This window comes from Castor canadensis, chromosome 10 (genome assembly GCF_047511655.1).
Source record: "Castor canadensis chromosome 10, mCasCan1.hap1v2, whole genome shotgun sequence".
NCBI lineage: Eukaryota > Metazoa > Chordata > Mammalia > Rodentia > Castoridae > Castor > Castor canadensis.
The window spans coordinates 43194348-43216866 of record NC_133395.1 but is presented as its reverse complement, the minus strand read 5'-3'; the positions used below and the strand labels follow the sequence as shown (position 1 = coordinate 43216866).

The window sequence follows — 22519 nt, the reverse complement described above, 5'->3', positions numbered from 1 at the left end:
CTTGTGGTTGTTTTGTGTTTTGAGACAGTCTTGTTATGTAGCCCAGGCTGGTCTTAAGCTCTGGATCCTCCTCCTCAGTCTACTTAGTGCAGGGATTACAGCTATGCTCCATTGCTCCAGGTTATCATTTGCTTTGCCCTTCTGTCTTTTCAAGTGCTGAGGTGTGAATAACTAAAGCAGCATTTGTTTCCTTTCCTAGTATCATTGTAAAATTGTTAATATTTCACTAGTTTACTATTTATTCCTCTTATTTACATAAAGACAAGAAATGGAACAGAATAATGAAAATTTGTCCATGCTTTTCAAGTTTCTGTGGCTAGGCTATCCTAAGAGTTTGAAATTATTACAAGAATTAAATATCAGCTATTTGAGATACAAGTAGTACTGCCAGTATTTGCTGCTATCAAACATGGATACAGAACAGAGAGATGCAAGAAGTTTAAACTTTAACAAGTCATATCCTCTATAACTGCATTGAGGATTCTTAAAAATCTATACTTCTCTCAATGTAATTCAATGTATCATTATGATTTGCAATCACTATGATGTAATGTAATAATTTAATTTTATAATTTATTATAAAATTAAATTATTAAATATCTCTATTGTAATTCAAAATTGGGCTTATTACTTGAAAAATATTAGAATTCTATATTCATAATCAAACATATTACAAAATATAGCAATTTATTCCTAAGTAGATAGCAGATTGATTTGTATATTCACACAATATTGATGTAATATTATAACATAGGGAAGAATAACTATTAAGTTACCAATTCAAGGTTAATCTTGTCACTGTCATGTTCTTCATGATGGCTTACAATCATCCTCTGTAGTATTTTTTGAAAAATCCTTAACCCCAATCTAATTATGGAAAACTATCCATCAAGTACAAATCAAGGTCTGTTCTACTAAATATCTGACCAGTAGGTTTTTAAACTTCAATATTATGAAAACCCAAAACATGAAAGCATTTGATGTCCCCACTCCAGAGGAGCTAATACAGAAACCTTAATGCAACAGAGGTCAACATGAGAAGGGGATCAGGAACCAGTGTAAACATCAGTTAGAGATGAATCAACTTGGGTTGTAACACATTTGTACATGAAAGCAATGCTAGGAATCTCTCTGTATAACTGTCCTTATCTCAACTAGGAAAAACGCTATGTCTTTCTTATTATTGCTTATGTATACTCTTCAATGGAACTGGAGAAAAGCACAGAACAGGTTTTGCCTGGAAGCGAGGAGGGAGAGGGGGAGAGTGTGGAGACAGGGGTGGGGGGAGAAATGATCCAAGCAATATACGCACATGCGAATAGATGAATAAAAAAAATCATGAAAAACAGGCAGAGACTGAGAAATTGCCAAAAAGTAGGGGAGAATAAGACATATGATAACAAATGCTAGTATGGACTTCTGGGTTGATTTTGGGAAGAGAAAGTACAATGCAAATCTGAAGAAATAGAAAGTCTGTAGTTTATTTAAAAGTGTATTACTAATTAATGTTAACTTCTTAATTTTGTCTAGTGCAACACAAGCTTCATGTATTAGTAGAGACTAGGATAAAAGTGTTGGGAAACTCTGGGCTATATTTTCATCTTTGTAAATCTAAAATTACTCTAAAATTATTTCAACATAAAATGTTAAATATATTTTAACAAATAAACTTAATCTATAGGAAAAATGTAAGTTTTTAAAAAAAATCTGCAATATAACATAAAAATGACAGCCCCTATAGCCAACAAAGATGTTCTTCAACTGCACATTTATAAAAGAAAAAATGAGTTACACATCTTTACATTTGAAAATTCTCATGTGATATCTAGGGAACATATTTGAAATGGAAACTCTATCATATTTTAAAGTTTTTCTCTCTATTTTTTCCTCTTTTTCTCTCTCTCTCTCTCTCTGGTCCTTCTCTTCTTTATCCCACCCTCCTCCACCTTTCCTATAAATAAAGGCAACTACAGTAAAAATGAACTGTATGTATGTCATATTTATGTATTGTGTTTTACACACTCAGTAATTATCCCTGTGTGACTCTGCCACAAATATTGATTTTTTAAAGAAATCGTTTATTTTTACAAAATATTTCTTTCTTTATGTATCTTTTAATTAATGACTCACTTGCAAAGTACATTTGTTTCATATACTTTTTGTTGATGGAGAACTCTTTAAATACCACAGTTTGGCTTTTTGCAAACATTAGGAGTCACATCCAACACTATGAAAAATGTTCCCTGCTGTGTAATTTTGTAAATACTTTTCAAAGTATTAAAGATGTATTGTACATATTTGCTGAAAAGCAAATGTTATTTTCCCCACCATGCTAATTGTCCAGTTACTAGTTAGATAATTTTTTAAAGTAAAAAAGGGTATTATTTGTTTTTCATTTGACAAAAATCTCAAAAGAAGCTTCTCAACATATGAGTGACATACACCACCCACCCGTGCTTAGTATAAACTTAGAAAGAACACTCTAAACTTTAAATAATATTTATTGAAGTTTTCTTTAAATTCTAGATTGGGTTTCATATTGCATTAATTATTGTAAAAAAGTTTACATTGGTTTACTATATTGAATATTTCAAAAATATTACTACTTAAGTAACTCCCTTAGCATCATTAGCCGTTATCTCAAAGTACAAAAAATGTTAGGCAAGCTTAATCATTGATGACAATTTATGCAACTCTATAGTTCCCATAATTTCATGGTCATATGGTCATTTGTGTTTATATGTTTATAATCAGATGAGTTCATTAATGTTTTGCTTTTACTATGTCAAAGGATTTTATTTGTAGTAAAATTGTTTGCTCTTCTATTTTCTTCACAACTTTTGTTGTATTCTTATTTTTAAATGGTGAACTTTTTCTAAATTCTTAATTTACATGTGAAAGATAAAATGAATTAAATTCAAATGATACAATCCATAAATCCCCTTGTTAATATGCATAAATCTAATAAAAGAACCCTGTTAATTTAACCAAATATCACATTGCCTTATAAAGTTCAGTTCACTTCCAATGAGCCAAATGTCCCATGAAAATTTGCAATGTATGCTAGTTGAAAACACCTATAAAATATTAATAAAATTAAAAATTAGGATGCTTTATAAGAATAATCTCAATAAGCATCATTACTAGTTTACAACACACCAATGATCATCTTTAAAACTATGTTCCCCTCTTCCAGGATCAGAGCTCATAAGGGGATTATTAAAATTTCCTAGAAAGCATGAAGAACTCCTAGTAAGTGGGCAATACTCCTAGCAAATATTCTGTTATTGAGTATTACATGACATTGTCATGTAGAGCATAATGATAACATAAGATTGAAACAAATACTTCAAATACTCTGCAGTTAGATGCCTGATTAGAGAAACAAAGCAATTCTCTTATACCCAGTTACCTGTGAAATGAAAAGCTCTATATTGCAATCATACAGAACACAAACAACAAGTGTTGACAAGGATGTGGGGAAAAATGAACACTCATACACTACTGGTGGGAATGTAATTTAGTACAACCACTATGGAAAACAGTATGGAGACTCCTCAAAAAACTAAAAACAGAACTGCCATATGATCTAGCAATACCATTCCTAGGGATATACAAGAAGGAATGTAAGTCAGATTACAATAAAGACACCAATACTCCAATGTTTATTGAAGCATTATTCACAATAGCTACACTATGGAAACTGCAAAGATGCCCTACAAGTGATGAATGGGTTAAGAAAATGTGGTGAATGTATGAAATAGAATTTTATTCAGCCATAGAGAAGAATGAAAGTTTATCATTTGCAGGTAATGGACAGAACTGGAGAACATCATCTTAAGGGAAGTTAGCAGGTGCAGAAAGCCAAAGACCACATGTTTTCTTTCATATGTGGAATATAAGCAAACTAAAAATACAAGTAATGCTATGAAAAACAGGTCATATTAAGGGGAGATCAGCAATGGGAGAGGGAAAGTAAAGGATGGAAGTTAAGCAGGTTAATATGGTTGATGTACTTTATATACAAGAATGAATATGGAAATTTTAAATCTGTTGAAATAAGCAGAAAAAAAAGAGACTAAAGTTTAGGAGAAAAATAGAGGGGATTAACCAATTCGGGTTATAATACATACATACATGAAAGTATCACAATGAAACTTCTTGTGTCACTATCTTAAATAAACAAAAATGTCTTTTTTCCAAAAGTGGAGAAGAGGAAGATAAAGTAGGTCCTGTCTGGGGGGCTGGTACCAGTGGGAAAGTGGAGGATATGAGGAAAAGCTGTAGGGAGGTGAATATGGTAGACATATTATATACTCATGTATAAAAATTAAAAAATGAGTCCTGTTGAAATTATTTCTGGAATTAGGGGAGGAAGGATAAAGGAGAATGACAGAGGGGGTGAATTCAACTATGATACATTGTAAGAACTTTGGTAAACGGCACAATGTACTCCTAGCACAACAACAAAAAAAGAAAATTGAAAAAAAGAAAATACATGTATATCACAGTGGTTCCATGATGTTCTATCACCTAGTGAAATCTTAGCCAAGTTTGTTTATGTCAATATGCTTTGATGCTCAAACTATGATGAAATCTCCTAAGGATACATTTCTCAGAACACATTCCTCTTATTAAGCAATGAGTGATTATTAATTACATAGTCTTGTTGAAAAAATAGATCACTGCAAATTTATTTTAGATCAAATGATTGTTTTTAAAAAGTACATGTATTAAAATAGCAACTTTATCAATTCAATAATCTAATGATAGAAATTGGAAATGACATTTAATATCAATGTTTAGAGAAATATATCTTTATCAATGGAAGTAATGTAATATTTTAAGAAGTTATTTGTTATGCTGTTCAAACATCAAGCTAAAAGCATCCATGTCAGTAAACTAAACTATTATCTAACCAGAATACTTCATATGTATAAAAATTCTTTTGTGAGGGCTTCAAAAGTCACAAAATTCTTAACATATAGAAGAAATGAGGTTTCAAATTGTGGCTTATAAAAGAATCTGGTTTGGTGCTCTATTCACATACCATTGGCTAAACAAAGGAAAATTTAAAAAAAAAAAGACCAAAAGTAAACAAAATTAGCAATATCTAATGATATCTGTAGTAAAATAGATAACATTTTATCTACAAATTAATTGTTTAAATTAAAGTCAGCATTATTTTATGTACTATTTTTTCCAGACATGTGTTATGATGCTCATCATTTTCATGGCCATATATTTTATTTTTTGAGTAGGTTATCATTAAAGATCTTTTTCTCCATAATAGCTAAAAATAAAGTTTAAATTTTAATCATCTTAACTTGTAATGTTCAGTGTGAATGGAGAGTAATGTTCAGTGTGAATGGGATATGACAAATCATGAATGAGGTTGGTTTTTCTTCTGTAGTCACATACAGGAAAACCTGTATATGGGGAACATTGAAAGAATAGTGATAAGTCGTTCTTCTCAGAAACAGGTTTCTATCCATCAAAGTGCAAGCCTCTGGCCACACTCTATCCTAATAATAATAGTCCTTTACTTTTGCCTAAAATTCTCCCAATCACTTCTTCTTTGTCTTTCAAAATAACATTTGGCACTTAACATTGTTACTGCTATGTTCTCCAAAAGCCAACCAAGGAAATCACCATCTTCACAAATCCTCAGCTAGTAACAGCATTCAAATGAAATCAGCAGATAAAACACAAAGAGTACAAAAGCATGTCTTTATAACTGATTGCCTTGGACAGAGCTTTAACTCTCTAAAATATTCGTGGGAAATTTAGAATCATAAAATTTCAACCTCATGCTTTATTTTTTTATTACCATGGATCAAGTTAATAATAGACACATCATTTTAATTTTTCATCATTAATGCATATGGTACAGTAATTGGCATTTAACTTTTTTTAATGTGACATTTTACCTTTGAGTACATTGATTCATTAAATTTCCTTAAAAACAGTAAACATGGAATATTTTAGAAGAAAGACATATTTATAGAGAATACAGTGCCAACTAAAAAGAACTTAACAAAACTATGGAAAACTGTTCATAACATATTTTAAATGAGATGAAATTACCTATAAAATTTGTCTTGTATTGGTTTCCACAAAAGCAGTTGCTTGAACATAAATTTTCTCCTTAATTGCAGAAGAAGTTAATAAAAAAGAGGCAATTTTTCCTCATAATTTCAAATCTGAATCTTTCTAAAACTATAGTCACATATTCAAAACATGTTCATGTTAGTTGTGCTAATGAACATGGTGGGATGAGAGAAGATAAGAATGAGAGAGGATAAGAATTTAAAACAAAAGTCCTGTAAAACTCAGAGAAATAAGTCATTTCCCTTAAGATTATTCCTCAGATAATTGTCATATAGACTCAGGCTTAATATATTTTTGTGGCTGTACTGTGGTTTGAACGCAGGGCCTCAAGCTTCCTCTCCATGCATTCTAACAGTTAAGCTACTCTACCAGCCCTACAGTTAGGAGACAACTTGGATTTGGACTCAGGGCTTCCCACTCACTAGGCAGGCATTCTAACCACCTGAGCATTCCTTCAGCTCATATAGAGACTCAGATTCAGATTTCCCAGACTTCTTATAATTTCTGGGCTGCACATGACCATTGTATTAAATCTTTCCTAAACTTTCACCTTTATGACAGAGAAAACTCACATCCATTGGGAGTGCATCAAGAAAAGTAAATTTCTTTCATAAGAAATTCTATCAGAATGAAGCAAATAAAATCATACTTTCTATACTATCTGCTCCCCAGATACAGTGACTAAGTAGATAAAAGAATAAAACAAAAGTCCAACTATATACCACTTTCAAAAGACTTGCTTTATCTTTATGTACCTATATAAACAGAATGCAAACAAATGAAAATGAAAATCAAAAGAAAGAACTGCCGGATACTCTAATATTAGAAAATACACTGAAAGAAAAAAATTGTCACATGGGATTAGGACGGTCATTTTGCAATGAGAAAGGGTCACTTCGCCAAGAGGATATAACGATAAATATATATGATTCCAACATTGATGCTCCTAAAAATATAAAATAAACATTAGACAAATTGAAGGAAGAAATTGGCAACAATACAATAATACTAGAAGATTTAAAGCCATACTTTAAACAGTGGATGAATCAAGACAAGAAACCAGTAATGAAATATTGTGCTGGAAAAATGGTATTGGTCAAATGGGAGTAACAAGTACACCAAGGACACTCCATTCAACCACAACAATATACATATTCTTTATAATTGTACATAGAATATACTCCTTAGTAGATCATATGTTAGGCCATAAAACAGCTTAACTTTTACAAAACAAGTCATAACAAGTAAATTTTCTGAACACAATAATATGAAACTAAAAATAACATGAATAAAATTGGAAAATTCATATATACTATATAAATTAAATAATGCACTCCTGATCAACAAAAGCAAAGACAAAATAAGTCAAAGGAGGTTTCCAAAGAAGATCGCTAATTGTCAATCCCAAGAGATGACGCCTAAATGGAGACTTGCAATGATAATCTCTATTTCAACCACCAGAAAAAAGAGTCCATACACTTAAGTCCATTCATCCAGGGCTACTGTTTAAGCCTGTCATGCAGTGGTTCCCTGTCTGTGTGAGTTAAAAATAAACTTGCAAGAAGTTATTGAAAGCAGGTTTATTACTTAACCACAAGCAACTTAATGACTTGGTTCTTCAAGGCTCAAAAAGATTGCCGAGGGAATGGAGTCTTGACTACACATATCCCACTGTGTATATCCCTCCCTGAATTACATACTTCAGAGGCTACATTTTGGCAAAGGTTTGAAGGACATCCTGCTTAGAGTGGCTAGAGTAACACAGCTCAGGCATTCCTAGATAGTTTATCCTGATTTAAGAAATTACTTTTGTTAGGAGGAAAAGTAGAAGGGCCTGAGTTTTCTCTGACAGTATTTCTCTACCTCAAGATAGTGCATTCCCAATATATTCTACTGTTATTCTTTCAATTTTTTTGGTGATATTGGAGTTGAATTCAGGGCCTCAGGGCCTCATGCGTCCCTGGCAGGTGCTCTAACACTTGAGTCATAGTCCCAGCTGTTTTTAATATTAGTTATTTTTCAGATAGAGTCTCTTTTTTAAATTCAGATCTGCCCTTGGCTCATGATGCTACTGTCTGTGCATCCGACCATGCTTGACTGTCTGATTGAAATGGGATCTCACTAAATTTTGGTGTGGCATGGCCTTGAATCATATTCCTTCTGATTTTCACAAGCAAATTTGTGATTATAGACATGTACCCTGTAAACCTGGTCTCTTTATTATTATTGTGGACAAACAACAAAAAGAGTAGAACTAGGAGAGTCTAAACACACACAGAGAATTGGACTGTAGCTATTAGAAAATATCTTGATATAAAAGAAAATGGAAACATAACATACCACAACATATTGGATATAATAAAAGCAGTTCCAGGAGGTAAGTTTTTAACAATAAATGGCTACATTAAAAAAGATCTTAAATATGCAACTTAGTGCTATGCCACAAAGCAGAAGAAAAGGAAAAAACATATTAAGTCCAAAAAACAACAGGAGAAAAATAGTAATAAAAATCAAAGTAGAAATAAATATAATACAGAAATATCAATGAATTAATAGTTGGGTTTTATTGTTCTATTTTCTTTATATATAATCTCTTTCAATTTCTTTAAGTGGGGCAGGGAGGATGTGGCAGGGAGAATATGGAGGGGGTAACCTGACTACCGTACAATGTAAGGCTGTGCAGAATTGTCAAAAGAAATCATCCCCATACAATGAAGATATGCTGATAAAAATTTAAAAAATCAAAATGAGATTAAAAAAAAGAGTTGTGTTTTAAATAAGATAATGACTAACCTTTTGCCAGGCTAAGGAAAGAAAGATATCTCAAACAAAATCTGAAATGAAAGAGAATACATTGCAACTGATACCACAGAAATACAAAGGATCATATGCCAAGAAATTGGATAGCCTACAAGAAATGAATACATTCCTAAAAACATACAATATACCAAAAAATTGTGAAGAAATAGAAATAGATTTATTATGAGTAAGTAGGTTGGATCAATAACAAGAAACTAACTCCCAGCAAAAAAGTCCAGGACTTAGGACTTTGTTGTCAAATTCTACCATAGGATCAAAGAAGAATTAACAACAACCTTTCTTTAACTCTCCAAAAAAAATTGAAAAAATGTTTATATTTTATTCATAGAGCTTGGAATAAATGTGAGAACTTTAAAACTTTCTTTAAATTTATCAATATGTATAAATATTTCACATAAAAATTAAAATAAAATCCACAAATTGCAAATATGAGCACATAGGAAATTTTTTAATAAGCAGAGAACTAAGTTCATTTTCTGTACAAATTTGATTTTTTCCACTAGACTTTGTTATATCTATTCTTATGAAAATTTAGAAGGGGAATTCTGTACAGATACTAAATTCAGTGAGCCATTAAGGTGAAAGTAATCATGACGATCTCTATTAATGTTAATTAGCATAAAGATCCACATTTAAAAATTATCATTTATGTTGCCAACAAGGAATGTTTTCATCTAAATTATAGATAGAAAATGAAATCTACTAAAAATATATGAAAAAGTATTCTGCTTCACCTCAGTAGCTAGGCAATTAAAAATTGAGGCCTTTATTTATTCATAATGTATTTGTTTCTGTTTCACATACACACACAACACATACTCAGAGGAATATAGATATACACTGTAACTCATGAGTTCCTGCATGCACAGAGTGACATTTGTATACACACACAAATAAAAACCTAGGGAGACTCCTTTGTCCGAAAAATTACAGAATGAACTGTTTCTAGACTTGTTCTTCCATTAGCTGAAACAATTGTAGAAATCGACATTTTTATTTCCATTATCTATGAAATTAGAATAGCATAGATGGTTTACAAGACTATTGCTTTTGTTGCCTATGATTTTGTATTTATTGTCCAAATTCTGATTTAACAATGTAGAACATTTTGGTGCCAATGATAAGTTTAAATGTCCTTCCAGGTTATAGGTTAGATATCAGTACATTTTGTCAGTAGCTTTTGCTTCCTTTTATATGTAAATGCAAAACTTTTATGGACCTAGCTATATCATTCTCTCTTGTTTCAACATTTGGTGTCTTGTATAGGTTTCATGTCACATTTCAACACGTTTTATGACCTAGAAGAAATATTCTACACAACATAAAACAAAACATCTTATCCCAAGATTATATAGAAAAGGTTTCTTTTCAAAGATATTTTATGATAGTTATATAGTCTTCCTTGATTTAATTTCTAATGAGTTCTGTTGGGAAGGAAGTTATTTCCATTTTTTTCACTTTGAGGAAATACTCATAGACACTTTATGTTGACAGATTAGTTTCCCCATCTGCTCTGGTACAGGTAAGTACCAGATGAAAATAAGTTCTATAGATATTCATGGGCCATCTACTAAACAACCTCAGGTATAAAAATCAATATGAGCCCAACTATAGGAAAATAATTGGCTTTTGCTGCCTGACTGACCTTTCTCCGGAATGCATCAGACTTAAATAGTTTCACCATTCTGGAGCTTATAACAACTGAACTTAAGCTTTTCTTATGCCCTGACAATTATCCAATCTTCATTCTAACAAATGTATTCTGCTGTTTTTTTTTCTTTTTCCAATTTGTGGACTTTGAACAGTGGTGATATGCTAGCTGATTCACCATTAGAAAATAATACAATGTTGTTTCAACTAGCAAACAGTATTTGTCGATTACATTTGTTATTGTTTCTTATAGAAAATAACTTCTGGTTACTGTGTATTGATGAAAAAAATACACACAATGTCAAAGTAGCTTAGGAAATAAAACATGTCAATATACTATATTCACTGACTATTTAAAAAGTAATAAATAATCCAAATGAGTCTGTGTTGCCATGATGTGTGGACATGGTTTTGGGGAGCGTAATGCATTACTTCATACCATTCATACAGATGTAATAAATTAAGGATTTTATATTTCAACTTTTTAAAACTATCTGTTGCTCTAATAGTAAGTAACATTTGGTTATTTTACAACAACAAATCATGGTTTAGATATCTGCTTTTCTTATGGCTTGACTTCTGAATCTAACAGAGATAAAGTAGGACTTTCAGAAGTAATACAATATATTTCTGACTTTTATCAAGGTTGAACAATTTTTATATTGAAATTTAGGAATATGTATTGATATATCATTGTACCAGAAAACTGAAAACAGAATAAAAGCTATAAGTTAGTCAATAAAGATATCAAAAATATTAGCAGAAAAACTGATTACTTCCCTGAACATGTTTCTTTCAGTACTGTTATTTCATTCACTTGCTTAAATAAATCATAGTTTTTGCAATTAGGAGAAAACAGTACATGCAGGTTGAAGTTTTAAACTTTGGTTAATAATAGCTTCTCAACTGAATCCTAATGATGTGGTTATAATTATTACATTCATTGTTTAAATTTCCAAAGCTTGAAATAGGATTTATTTAAAATTTTCAAACACATATGAAAATAATTTTAAGGACAGAAATAGGATTATCTGATTAATTGTAGAAAAATAAATTAGAAATCTATTACATTACATTTTTGAAATCCCTCTTTAAGGAATGAACTTTACAATTTCTAGGCAAGTCACTATCTCTTGTTGCAGCATAAGAGGCTGAAAATAAATAATCTTTAAAAATGGAGCTAAAACATAATCTAAGTGGACATACCTACTTAGGCACTGTTTTCTTACAAATGAACTTAGGTGCCCATGTCCAAATATATCAGAAATACAAGTAAGCAATTTGTTGTTAAAATGAAAACTATTGCCAAATACATTTCAAATATATTATGGAAATTAATATTATATATTAATAATTGATTAAAACAACAGAATTTCTAGAATATGCAAACACACAAGTATCAGAAAATGTCCCCAGTACATTGTTGGGCTTATAGTGTCTTGGTGTATGACTGGTCGGGTCTTGTTAGGCTCAGAAAATAGAATCATAAATATTGCTTGTAAAATAGTTAAAAATAAGAAAACAAAGCGATAAAATTTTTTGCATTTACTTGTCACCTATAACCTATTGGAGGGATGTTGCAAAAGCCATGAATGTGTAGTAAATAAAACATTTTTTAATCTATTTAGTGATCCTAATATAAATGTCCATGTTACCTTATATGTTTTTGCTAAATATTATATATCTTTTTTTAAATAGTCTTTCTCTTTCACCATTGATTATAATACTATTTTTCTTTCTGCAAAGATGAATGAAATTCTCAAATGTTCTTTTAGATTCTGAAGCTTCTTAAGTTAGCTGTCAGGTCTCTTTGTATTATAGTTAACTATGGTATTATTATGAGCATAAGAAAAAATTAAAAAATTAGCACTTTGGTCAAAATTCTGCTACATTTGGAGCAATAGGTTAAGCCAATTATCTTACATCTGTTATTATGCTAATTCCTTTATTTCATCAAATTATTAAATGTACACCTAACTATATAGAGGTGTAATGAATAACTATAGTTTTCTTATTCTATCATATTCTTCTTTATTATAGATAAATTAACCCCATAATCACTAAACTACTTTGAATTATAAATTTTTGTCTTCCGTGAGTACATCATTCAATCCTAACAATAACCTTGTAAGTATATATGATACATTTCTTTATTTTATTTGTGTGGAAACTGAAATACAGTGAAGTTCAGCCAGGAGACAAAGGTGACTTAGCTAAGAAGGGATAGATAGTTAATGGAAACTTAAATTTTCTTAGCTGGTAATGTGGTCCTTTCTTTACAACTTTATACTATTGATATATTTTTCTTTTTCCTTTTTTAGCAACAAGCCATTATCCTTTCTAATGCTCACCTGCACTGACTATCAGAACTTCTCTCTATAATTCTCTATTTTCCTCTTTGCACATTTATATCAAATAGGTTTTATCAACTTTATAATCCAGGTCATCTTCTTTGTATATACATAAAATCTAGAGAATTGCTAATGCCTACCTCACATCCATTTACTTTGTATTCCAAACACCTCATTAGGAATACAGTATCATTTATATTCTCAACAATCTCAAAAGCCTTCCACCTTCCAGCATTGTCTATAAAAAAGAAAATAGTACAGTCTTTCTCGTTCACCTCTATAACTCATCAATGACCTGGTAAATTTGCACATCTCTGCAATTACTTTCTTGTCAGTAACATATCTAAAAATACATATGTATATGTATATCTATATATGCATGTATAATTTCTGCACTTGTAGAGGTAATATATCTTAGTTTCTTAAAACAAGAGTATTCAAAAAATCAGTTTCTATATTCAATTCACGGTGTAAAGAAAGATGCTGTAAAAGAAACAAGTGAAACTGTGTTTGATTGCCCATATTTGTACTCCCAGCACTAGGGAAGCTGAGGCAAAAAAAATGGGGAGTAGGAGACCAGTTTGGGGTACAAAAGGTGACCCTCTGCCAAACAAAACAAACAACAACAAAAAGAACCATGTGAGCTGCAGAATACATGATTCCTCAGAGTTAGACTTTATGGTTTTAAATAGAACATGTTACATGGATTTTTTTGTGTGTGTTTTATAAATAAGTCCCCCTCATGCTTTCATGATTACATTTATTTGTTGCTCTGAGTTTCCAGCCTAATGGTGCCTTGCACAATTTAATATTTAATGAATACTCTACAAAAAATACTGTTATGCATTGTGGACTAATCTGAAGTCTTCATGAAATTGCAACTATTGAAAAAGAACAGATAAAATAGGTATTTGAAGTTATGCCTGGAGCATGCAAATTACATTATTTTCATATGATAAGGAGGGCAATAACACTTCAGACCAATAGCACCAAGTTTGAAAATCTGTAAAGCAATGAATCCAATCTCTTGCTACCAAAGTAAGAGCTATGCAGAAAAATTAATAAGTAAATGCCTTCTTTTCATCATGATGGCATTTGGGAGTATGTGAGCTCTGTAGCCCATTAGTCAGTTTAGTTAGTGACTCTGCTTAACTCTTAATCATGTACAACACATTCATTGAGTTTCACTTAGTTCACAGTGCCTTTCAGAAGCCTGAACCGAATCCTACTTGTTGAAAATGTTATCTTTTCAGAGTATCACACATATTAGTTCACATCTCTCATGTTTTAGGATATTTTCAGAAATTTTAAAGCACTTCAGGGTAAAGAAAATGAAAATCAAGATAAGACTCAAAGAGGTCATGATTTCAATGCTACACTATTTTTCACACTTATAGCTTATTTAACACTATAGCATGCTTAAGTTATCAGAAATTTCAAATAATAAAGTGAGCACATTAAATACAATTTTAATGTAATCTTTTTACTAATATAATGTTGAGATGTATGTAAATCTATTTTAGGAAAATTCTTTAAACTACATTAAAATAGTGTTGAGTGATATATTATCATCAGAAAATGTTTTATATTTTAACACATTTTTAAATTATTCCACTCCTTTTCATTGAGGTGGCAGGAGATTTATTCTTTGAGAGATTAGAAACTTTCAAGGTATTAAAATCAAGAAAAACCCAACATATTAAAAAGAAACTATATTTATAGTTCATGAGAATGCATGAGTCTCATGCAAAGTTCATGAGAATGAGAAAAATAATTTAGTCTTTTCTTCTTTAATGAAAAGACCTAATGTTAATCAAGAATTATGGATATGTGAATTTGGTACTTATAGAGCATAGAAAAAATCAAGTTCAGTTGTAAAGAATTGTCTGGATGCTATTGTTGGCTCCTAAAATAATAAAACTTTATGAGTGAAAAGTACAGGTATGATTTCTTTTCATTTCTTTTATTTCCTTCCTTCCTTCTTTCCTTTTATCCAACATATTTCCTCCTTGCTTCCAGCTCCTACAATTCTAATATGTCTAAAATGAAGATTTCATACAATATGTATTATTGTATTATATGTATTATTGCATATGTAAATTTTAATTCATATAAATGGTATTATGTTATAGATATCAATCTCTTTCATTCAGAATTATGTTTATGAAATTCACAATCTAAATCTATGCATGATGTTTTGCTCCTACCTAAAGGAGAGAACTTCATACTTCCCCTCTATATTTTTCTCCTTTAAAATATAAGTGATAGCTGGATGGTTTCAACAACCAGAAATCACAAGCAAAAGTATAAATGTGTTTATTTTCTTACTTATTGTTATCAAGGTAAAATATTTTTAGTATTATCTAGAAATTGTTTGGGGAAGTCATGGAATATTTGGATACAAATATTATTCACTAAAGACAACCCTCCCTGGAGTATCTTGTTAGTTTATAGTCATACTAGCAGAGTATAAAGAACATCACATGAAAAAGTGTATCATTGACTATCAAGCTTTCTGACATATTAATCTAATAGGGGAAAAATGGTATCTCACTGATATTTTAAGTGACATCCAGTGGTCATTAGATTTTTAGTTTCTCTGAATATTCTTCTTAGCTTTCTTGCTTTTTTCTTCTATAAATATTCACATGCATTGTTATCATTCTTAACTTTTATTGCTGGTTTTTTTTTAATGAGAATTTCTATCCTCATAATAGTTTTCAGGAATTTCTTTAAAGCATGATCTGTGAAACTTTTTTCTGTTATAAGTCAGATAATACATATTTTAAGTTTTGTAGGCTGTACATACAATTATCATAAATGTTTAACTCTACCATAGCAGCACAAACAGAGGCATAGGCAATGAATAAACAAATGAATATGACTGTTTGAGTAAAAATTTTATAAAGACAGGCCATTGGTTAGATTGGATCAATAGGCTATGGCTTACTGACATTTAACATGAATGAATGGTAAAATTACCAAGATGAAGTCAGGTATGGTGGGTGGTATCAAAAAGATAGAAGGCAGGCACACAAGTCATTAGCAAATGACAGAGAAGAATCTGAAGCTAAACAGTGGAGTTATGAATGAGAAAATTATACAGTAGTTAGAAATTTAGACTATATTTGTATGCTTTAATGTATAAGTCATGATGCAAATATCCCAACCACTCAATAAACAAAACTGAATAAGACTTTCTGTTCAAAGAACAATAATAAAGTTAACAAACAAAGCATAAAATAGAAGAAAATAATTATGATGAATATGATTAATAGAAGAGTAATACTTCAACAATAATTAACTGGTACTGTCTTTTTTTTTCTTGCTCTGCTCTGCTGTGGTTTTTTTAATTTTTGTTGTTTTATTATTCATATGTGCATACAATGCTTGGGTCTTAATTATAATTGTCTGCTTAGGAAAAAGGAAGTAAAGGAAAGCTATAAAGAAAAACAAGAACAGTTAATTCCATGTGTTTGCACAGGTTAAGACACTTTAATTCTAAGAAGTGAAGATTTATGAAATTATTGAGGGTATAACTGAAAAAAATCAGATAGAAGGAACTCATATGCTTCAATTTTGATAATTTTATATTAAAAAGTAGAAATTTAATGTTTATTTGTAACAACTTGAGAATATGAAAGGCAATAGTTTAATAGCTATGACCTTGAGAAATAATTTACCATCATTCTAAGATGGTTAAAATGCAGTTGAAATAACAGAAAGGAGGTTGATAACTTAAGTTTAACTTGTTCTTAATTTCAACAAAATGTATGAAATTAAAAATGTATTTTTATTTCTTGAATTGAATATAAGTAGATATACATGAATGTGTGAAATATGTGCATATGTATTTGTATTTCAATAAAAAGACTAAAGAAAAATTATTAGAAACTCAAATATCTAAATCACTAGGAACTATAAAAATGTGTTATAAAAGAATATATTTATTATAAATACCAGAAAAGAGATAATAATGTGGTAATCATCACTGGAAATAGAACTTCCATATGACTCAACTTATTTTAGAGGGAGATTATTAAATATACCCAAATTCCCAGTAGTAAAAACAAATTAGGTGAATATTTCATGATGATGGAACAATAGGTTGGGCACTCTTAGCCTCACAAAATTCAAATACATTGTTTCTTTTAAATTTACCAAACTTAAAAAAATAAAATCTATATGAAAGTAGGACTCAACATTCCCATGATAAAAACAAATAGGACTTTATTATAAATGGAAAAAGAACTCAGACTTAAATTATCATCCCTTGCAAAAATTAAGATTCATGACCAGAACAAGGATCTTTGAAAATCCATATTCTGATACCAATATGAGACATTTTTCATCTCTCTCTCTCTCTTCCTTCTTTCACCCTGCCTTCACTGCTTCATTTTTCTCTTAGATCTATTATAAACATTGAAACTTAAGCAAAATGCAAACATTTTTATCCGGCAAATTTCATGAAAATATTTAACGTAATCATAGAAATCTAAAATAAAGTATAAGGATAAAAAATGAAGAGATATATTTAAACACATAAAATAAGACTTCATTGATTTGAACTGTACTTATACTTTTTAAGTATATGCAGATTTTGTATATTTTATGTAGTCTGCACATAAAATATAATATATACCCACATGTTACCTGTGAATTTTACACTTGGAAGCAATTAAGTATTCCCTTATTCTTTAAATATTTATGGGAATGCGGTTATTTGTGTGCAAAATAGTTCATATACTCATTGGTTAATTACTATGATTATTAGGTAAAGTGTTAACATTTAAATTAATATTTAAAGATTCACTTATAAAATTAAGTTGGCATTTAAACATGAATAGTATTGGGTATCTGAATCCAGAAAATGTTAGTAAAAGTAAAGTTAAAAATAATATAAGTCTTTCTTAAATCTCAACTTCAGCCATCCAAGTCTGCCCATTTTTTAACTTTTGAGTTCACTTATTCTAGAAATTCCACTGCAACAATCTTTGGGAGCTTGAATCAATTCTTACAATCAGTTTTTCTTGGGCTATGAAACCTTGTATCCTCAATTTCTTCCTTGCATAGTTTTGATTTTATAGTTCATTATTATTGTAATCCTCACCACACTTATGGCATTGTCTGCCCCCTAGACTATAAACCTTAAACCTTCCTTCCACCTTAAACCTTCCTTCCACCTACATAGTCACAAAAACATCAGAACTTTCCTCAGGCTGAATACCTGTCACACTGACTTAATAAACTAAGTTTATAACATACTTCATTGTAAGAGCATACTTTGATATTTTCCAGGTCAGTTTCATCTCTTAGTTTCAAAACAGAAACTTTATGTATTTTTGTCAAAATCTCTAGATTGCCCTTGCTTAATACTACAGAGGTTCTTAACTATGGAATTGCAAAGTGCTTTGTGGGTTTGCAGAGAAATTTCAGTTTTTCGTAAACTTGCATTAGAAATAGAATATTTGACTAATCATTTACTGAAATGTATTTTTTTCTTCAGCTAGAAATGTGGGCAACAAACCATTGTTGATTTAACTGTGTCTGGGGACTTTACAGAAAACTCATATATGTAATAGCACATTAAAGATGTTGCAAACATCTTGAAATACATGAATGCTTCTCACTACATCAAAATGAGTACATTTTAAATCTACCACGGCAATACTGGCCGTGTCAGGGAACACCCCCACTCCCGTTAATTCCCCTAAGAAGCCTATTCTGCAGGATGACCCAACTCTCCATCCATCCTTGTTAGACTTAGACTGTGAAGTAAATCCCCCACCATATGCCGCTGCTGCGCTACTCCAGCCAGAGGCAGCTGGCTCCTCTGAGCCTCCCCACTCATCAGCCTCCCTGCCTGCACCCCCTGCCCTGGTCTCCGGACCAGCGAGGGGACTCAGGTCCCGTAGGCATCGAGAAGAAACCCCAGAGGAGGAGCCCTCCTCCACTTCCACCGGGCCCTGGGTGGTGCTGGTCCCGATGGGGGATGCACCTATCAGTATTGGCCTTTTTCAATTAGTGACCTGTACAACTGGAAAGCCCAGAATCCTCCTTTTTCTGAGGACCCTAGAGGCCTGACTGATCTGTTCAAGTCCATTTTGCATACTCACAGTCCCACATGGGATGACTGTCAGCAGCTCCTTAGGACCATATTCACCACCGAAGAATGGGAGCGGATTCTCACTGAAGCCAGAAAGAATGTCCCCGGGGACAATGGGCAACCGACCACCCTGCCAAACCTGATTGATGATCGTTTTCCTTTAAACAGACCCGACTGGGACTACGGGACCGCAGAAGGTAGGGAGCATCTCAGGGTCTACTGCCAGACTCTTATGGCAGGCCTCTGGGTGGCAGCCCGCTGCCCTACCAATTTGGCTAAGGTAAAAGCAATAATGCAGGGGGAAAATGAAAGCCCAGCTGCGTTCCTTGAGCGTCTTTACGATGCATACAGACAGTATACCCCCCTAGACCCACTAGCGGAGGTGAATCAGTCAGCTGTGATAATGTCCTTCATAAATCAGGCTGCCCCTGATATTAGGAAGAAACTATATAAGCAAGAAGGGCTTGGGGAGATGACTACCCGGGATCTAATGAAAGTAGCTGAAAGGGTTTTTAACACCCAAGAAACCCCGGAAGAACGAGAGGATAGAATCAGGAAGGAGAATCAGGAACTACAAGAAAGGATTTGGAAGGAGGACAGGGAACACCAGAGTAAGGAAAACAAGAAACAGCAAAAAGAGACGGCTAAGATATTGCTAGCAGGAGTCCAGGGTCTGGCCAGACCAAGTTCTGGATGGACCAGCCCCACACGTCCCTGAAGAGATTGACCCAGGCTAGACCAGGGACAATGTGCCTATTGTGAGGAATGTGGACACTGGAAGAAAGAATGTCCCAAACTCTAGGGTTGCCCAGGACCAAATAGCAGCCCTAATAATGACACCCGAGTCCTGTTAGCTGGAATGGACAGTGACTAGAGAGCACGGGACTCGGACCCCCTCCCTGAGACTTGGGTAACCATATATGTGGAGGGGAAGCCCGTGAGATGCATGGTGGACACAGGGGCCCAATATTCAGTCCCTAATAAACCTACTGAGCCACTGTCCCAGAGAATTAGCCTTGTGCAGGGAGCCACTGGATCCAAGGCATATCAATGGACTAGCAAACGTCAGGTGGATTTGGGCCGACATCAGGTGACCCATTCCTTTCTGGTCATTCCTGAGTGCCCTGCCCCCCTTCTGGGATGTGATCTGCTAACTAAGGTGAGGGCTCACATTCACTTTGAACCGGACAGTATCAAAGTGACATCAAAGTGACAGATGGACAAGGACAGCCCCTCCAAGTCTTGACCATGTCTCTTGAGGATGAACATCGCTTGTTCTTCTTGTGGGACCCTCCCCTGAAACCTATTGAGTGGTCCCCTGAAATGGCTTATTGGATTCAAACCTACCCCCAGGCTTGGGCAGAAATAGCAGGTGTGGGGCTGGCAGAACATCGAGCCCCGGTAATAGTAGAGATCAAGGCTTCGGCTCAGCCCATCCAAGTCCATCAGTATCCCATGTCTTCCAAGGCATGGAGGGGGATTGCCCCTCACATAAACCGTCTCCTGGAGGCCGGAATATTATGGCCCTGATGTTCTGCTTGGAACACTCCACTTCTCCCCGTTAAGAAACCCCAGGGAAAAGACTATAGGCCAGTCCAAGATTTAAGGGAAGTAAACAAGAGGGTTGAGGACATCCACCCCACAGTTCCCAACGCCTATACCTGGCTGAGCCATTTGCCCCCCTCCCATGTTTGGTATACCACTTTGGACTTGAAAGATGCTTTTTTTAGCATAGCCCTGGCACCTAATAGTCAACACATTTTTGCCTTCGAATGGCATGATGAAAATACGGGAACTCCCAGACAGCTAACATGGACTAGACTTCCACAAGGTTTCAAAAACTCCCCTACTCTGTTCAATGAGGCTCTTAATCAGGATCTGGACTCATATCGCCGGAGCCACATTTCCGTCACACTTTTGCAGTATGTAGATGACTTGCTTCTGGCAGCTGCATCTGAAGCTGAGTGCTGGCAAGCCACTGGAGACCTCCTCCAGGAGCTGGGGAAGTTGGGCTATTGGGCCAGTGCAAAGAAGGATCAAATTTGTAGACAAACAGTCACCTACCTGGGGTATGAGCTAAAAGAGGGAACCAGATGGTTAACAAATGCTATGAAAGTAACTATTCTCAGACTCCCCGTCCACACCTCAGCTCGAGAAGTCCGTGAATTTCTGGGGACGGCGGGCTACTGCCAGCTGTGGATATTGGGGTATGCTGAACTGGCAAAACCCTTATTCGAGGCAACTAAGGACAAGGCCCCTTGGGCCTGGGGGCCAGATCAACAAAAGGCCTTTGAAGAGCTCAAGACCGCCTTCTTGAAAGCCCCGGCCCTGGCACTGCCAGACCCTCTAAAGCCCTTCACCCTCTTTGTAGATGAAAGAAGGGGGATAGCAAAAGGGGTACTAATGCAGCGCCTAGGGCCCTGGAAGCAGCCAGTTGCTTATTTATCCAAAAGGTTAGACCCAGTTGCAGCTGGCTGGCCCCCATGCCTGCGGATCATAGCAGCAGTTGCCCTAATGGTAAAGGACGCAGATAAGCTCACTTTTGGGCAACATCTGAAGGTGGTAACCCCCCATTCAGTAGAGGGAGTCCTAACGCACCCTCCAGGTAGATGGATGACCAACGTCCGACTGACTCATTACCAAGGGCTCTTGCTGGATGCTCCCTGAATCCTCTTCTCCAACCTGGTTTCTCTGAACCCGGCCACCTTGCTGCCAAATCTGGACCTGGAAGCCCCTCTACATGACTGTCAGGAGATTATAGCTGAAATCACCCAAGTGCACCCCGATCTCCAGGACTCAACCCTACCCAACAGTGAGCTGGTATGGTATACAGATGGGAGTAGTTTCATCTCGGGGTGCAAAAGGCGGGTGCAGTGGTGGTGGACCAAGGTGGGAACATAATTTGGAGTGCCCCGCTGCCCCCGGGGACCTCAGCCCAGAAGGCCGAACTGATTGCGCTGGCAGAGGCACTCGAGCAGGCTGAGGGAAAACAAGTGACTGTTTATACCGACAGCCATTATGCTTTTGGCACCATCCATGTACATGGCACCATCTACCGGGAAAGGGGTTTCATTACAGTGGAAGGAAAGGAGGTACGTAATCTCCTGGAGATCCAGAGACTACTGACTGTGGTGCAGAAGCCCCAAGCTGTTGTGGTAGTACATGTTCCTGGTCACCAATCTGCCCAGACTCCAGAAGCTACGGGGAACTGGCATGCGGACATAGCATCCCGAAATGCTGCTTTGGCCTCCATGACCCTAGCGCTGACCTTACCCGTGCCCGAGCTTCCATGCTTGCCACCGCAACCTGAGTACACCCTGGAAGACAAACAGTGGATTCAAGATCACTGATGCCCGGAGCCCAATCAGCAAGGCTGGTATTGTTATATTGAAGGGCAGCTGATCTTTCCTGAAAAGTTAGGACTGTTTCGCCTCTCCAATTTACATTGAGCCAACCATTTAGGCAAGAAGAAACTACTCAC

The 22519-nt window shown here is 34.2% G+C and overlaps 1 pseudogene; it reads right to left on the bottom strand.

Annotated features, from left to right (window-relative positions):
• LOC109681118 (thioredoxin-related transmembrane protein 1 pseudogene) overlaps positions 1-22519 on the bottom strand; it is an 89431-nt pseudogene that overhangs the window by 64005 nt on the left and 2907 nt on the right.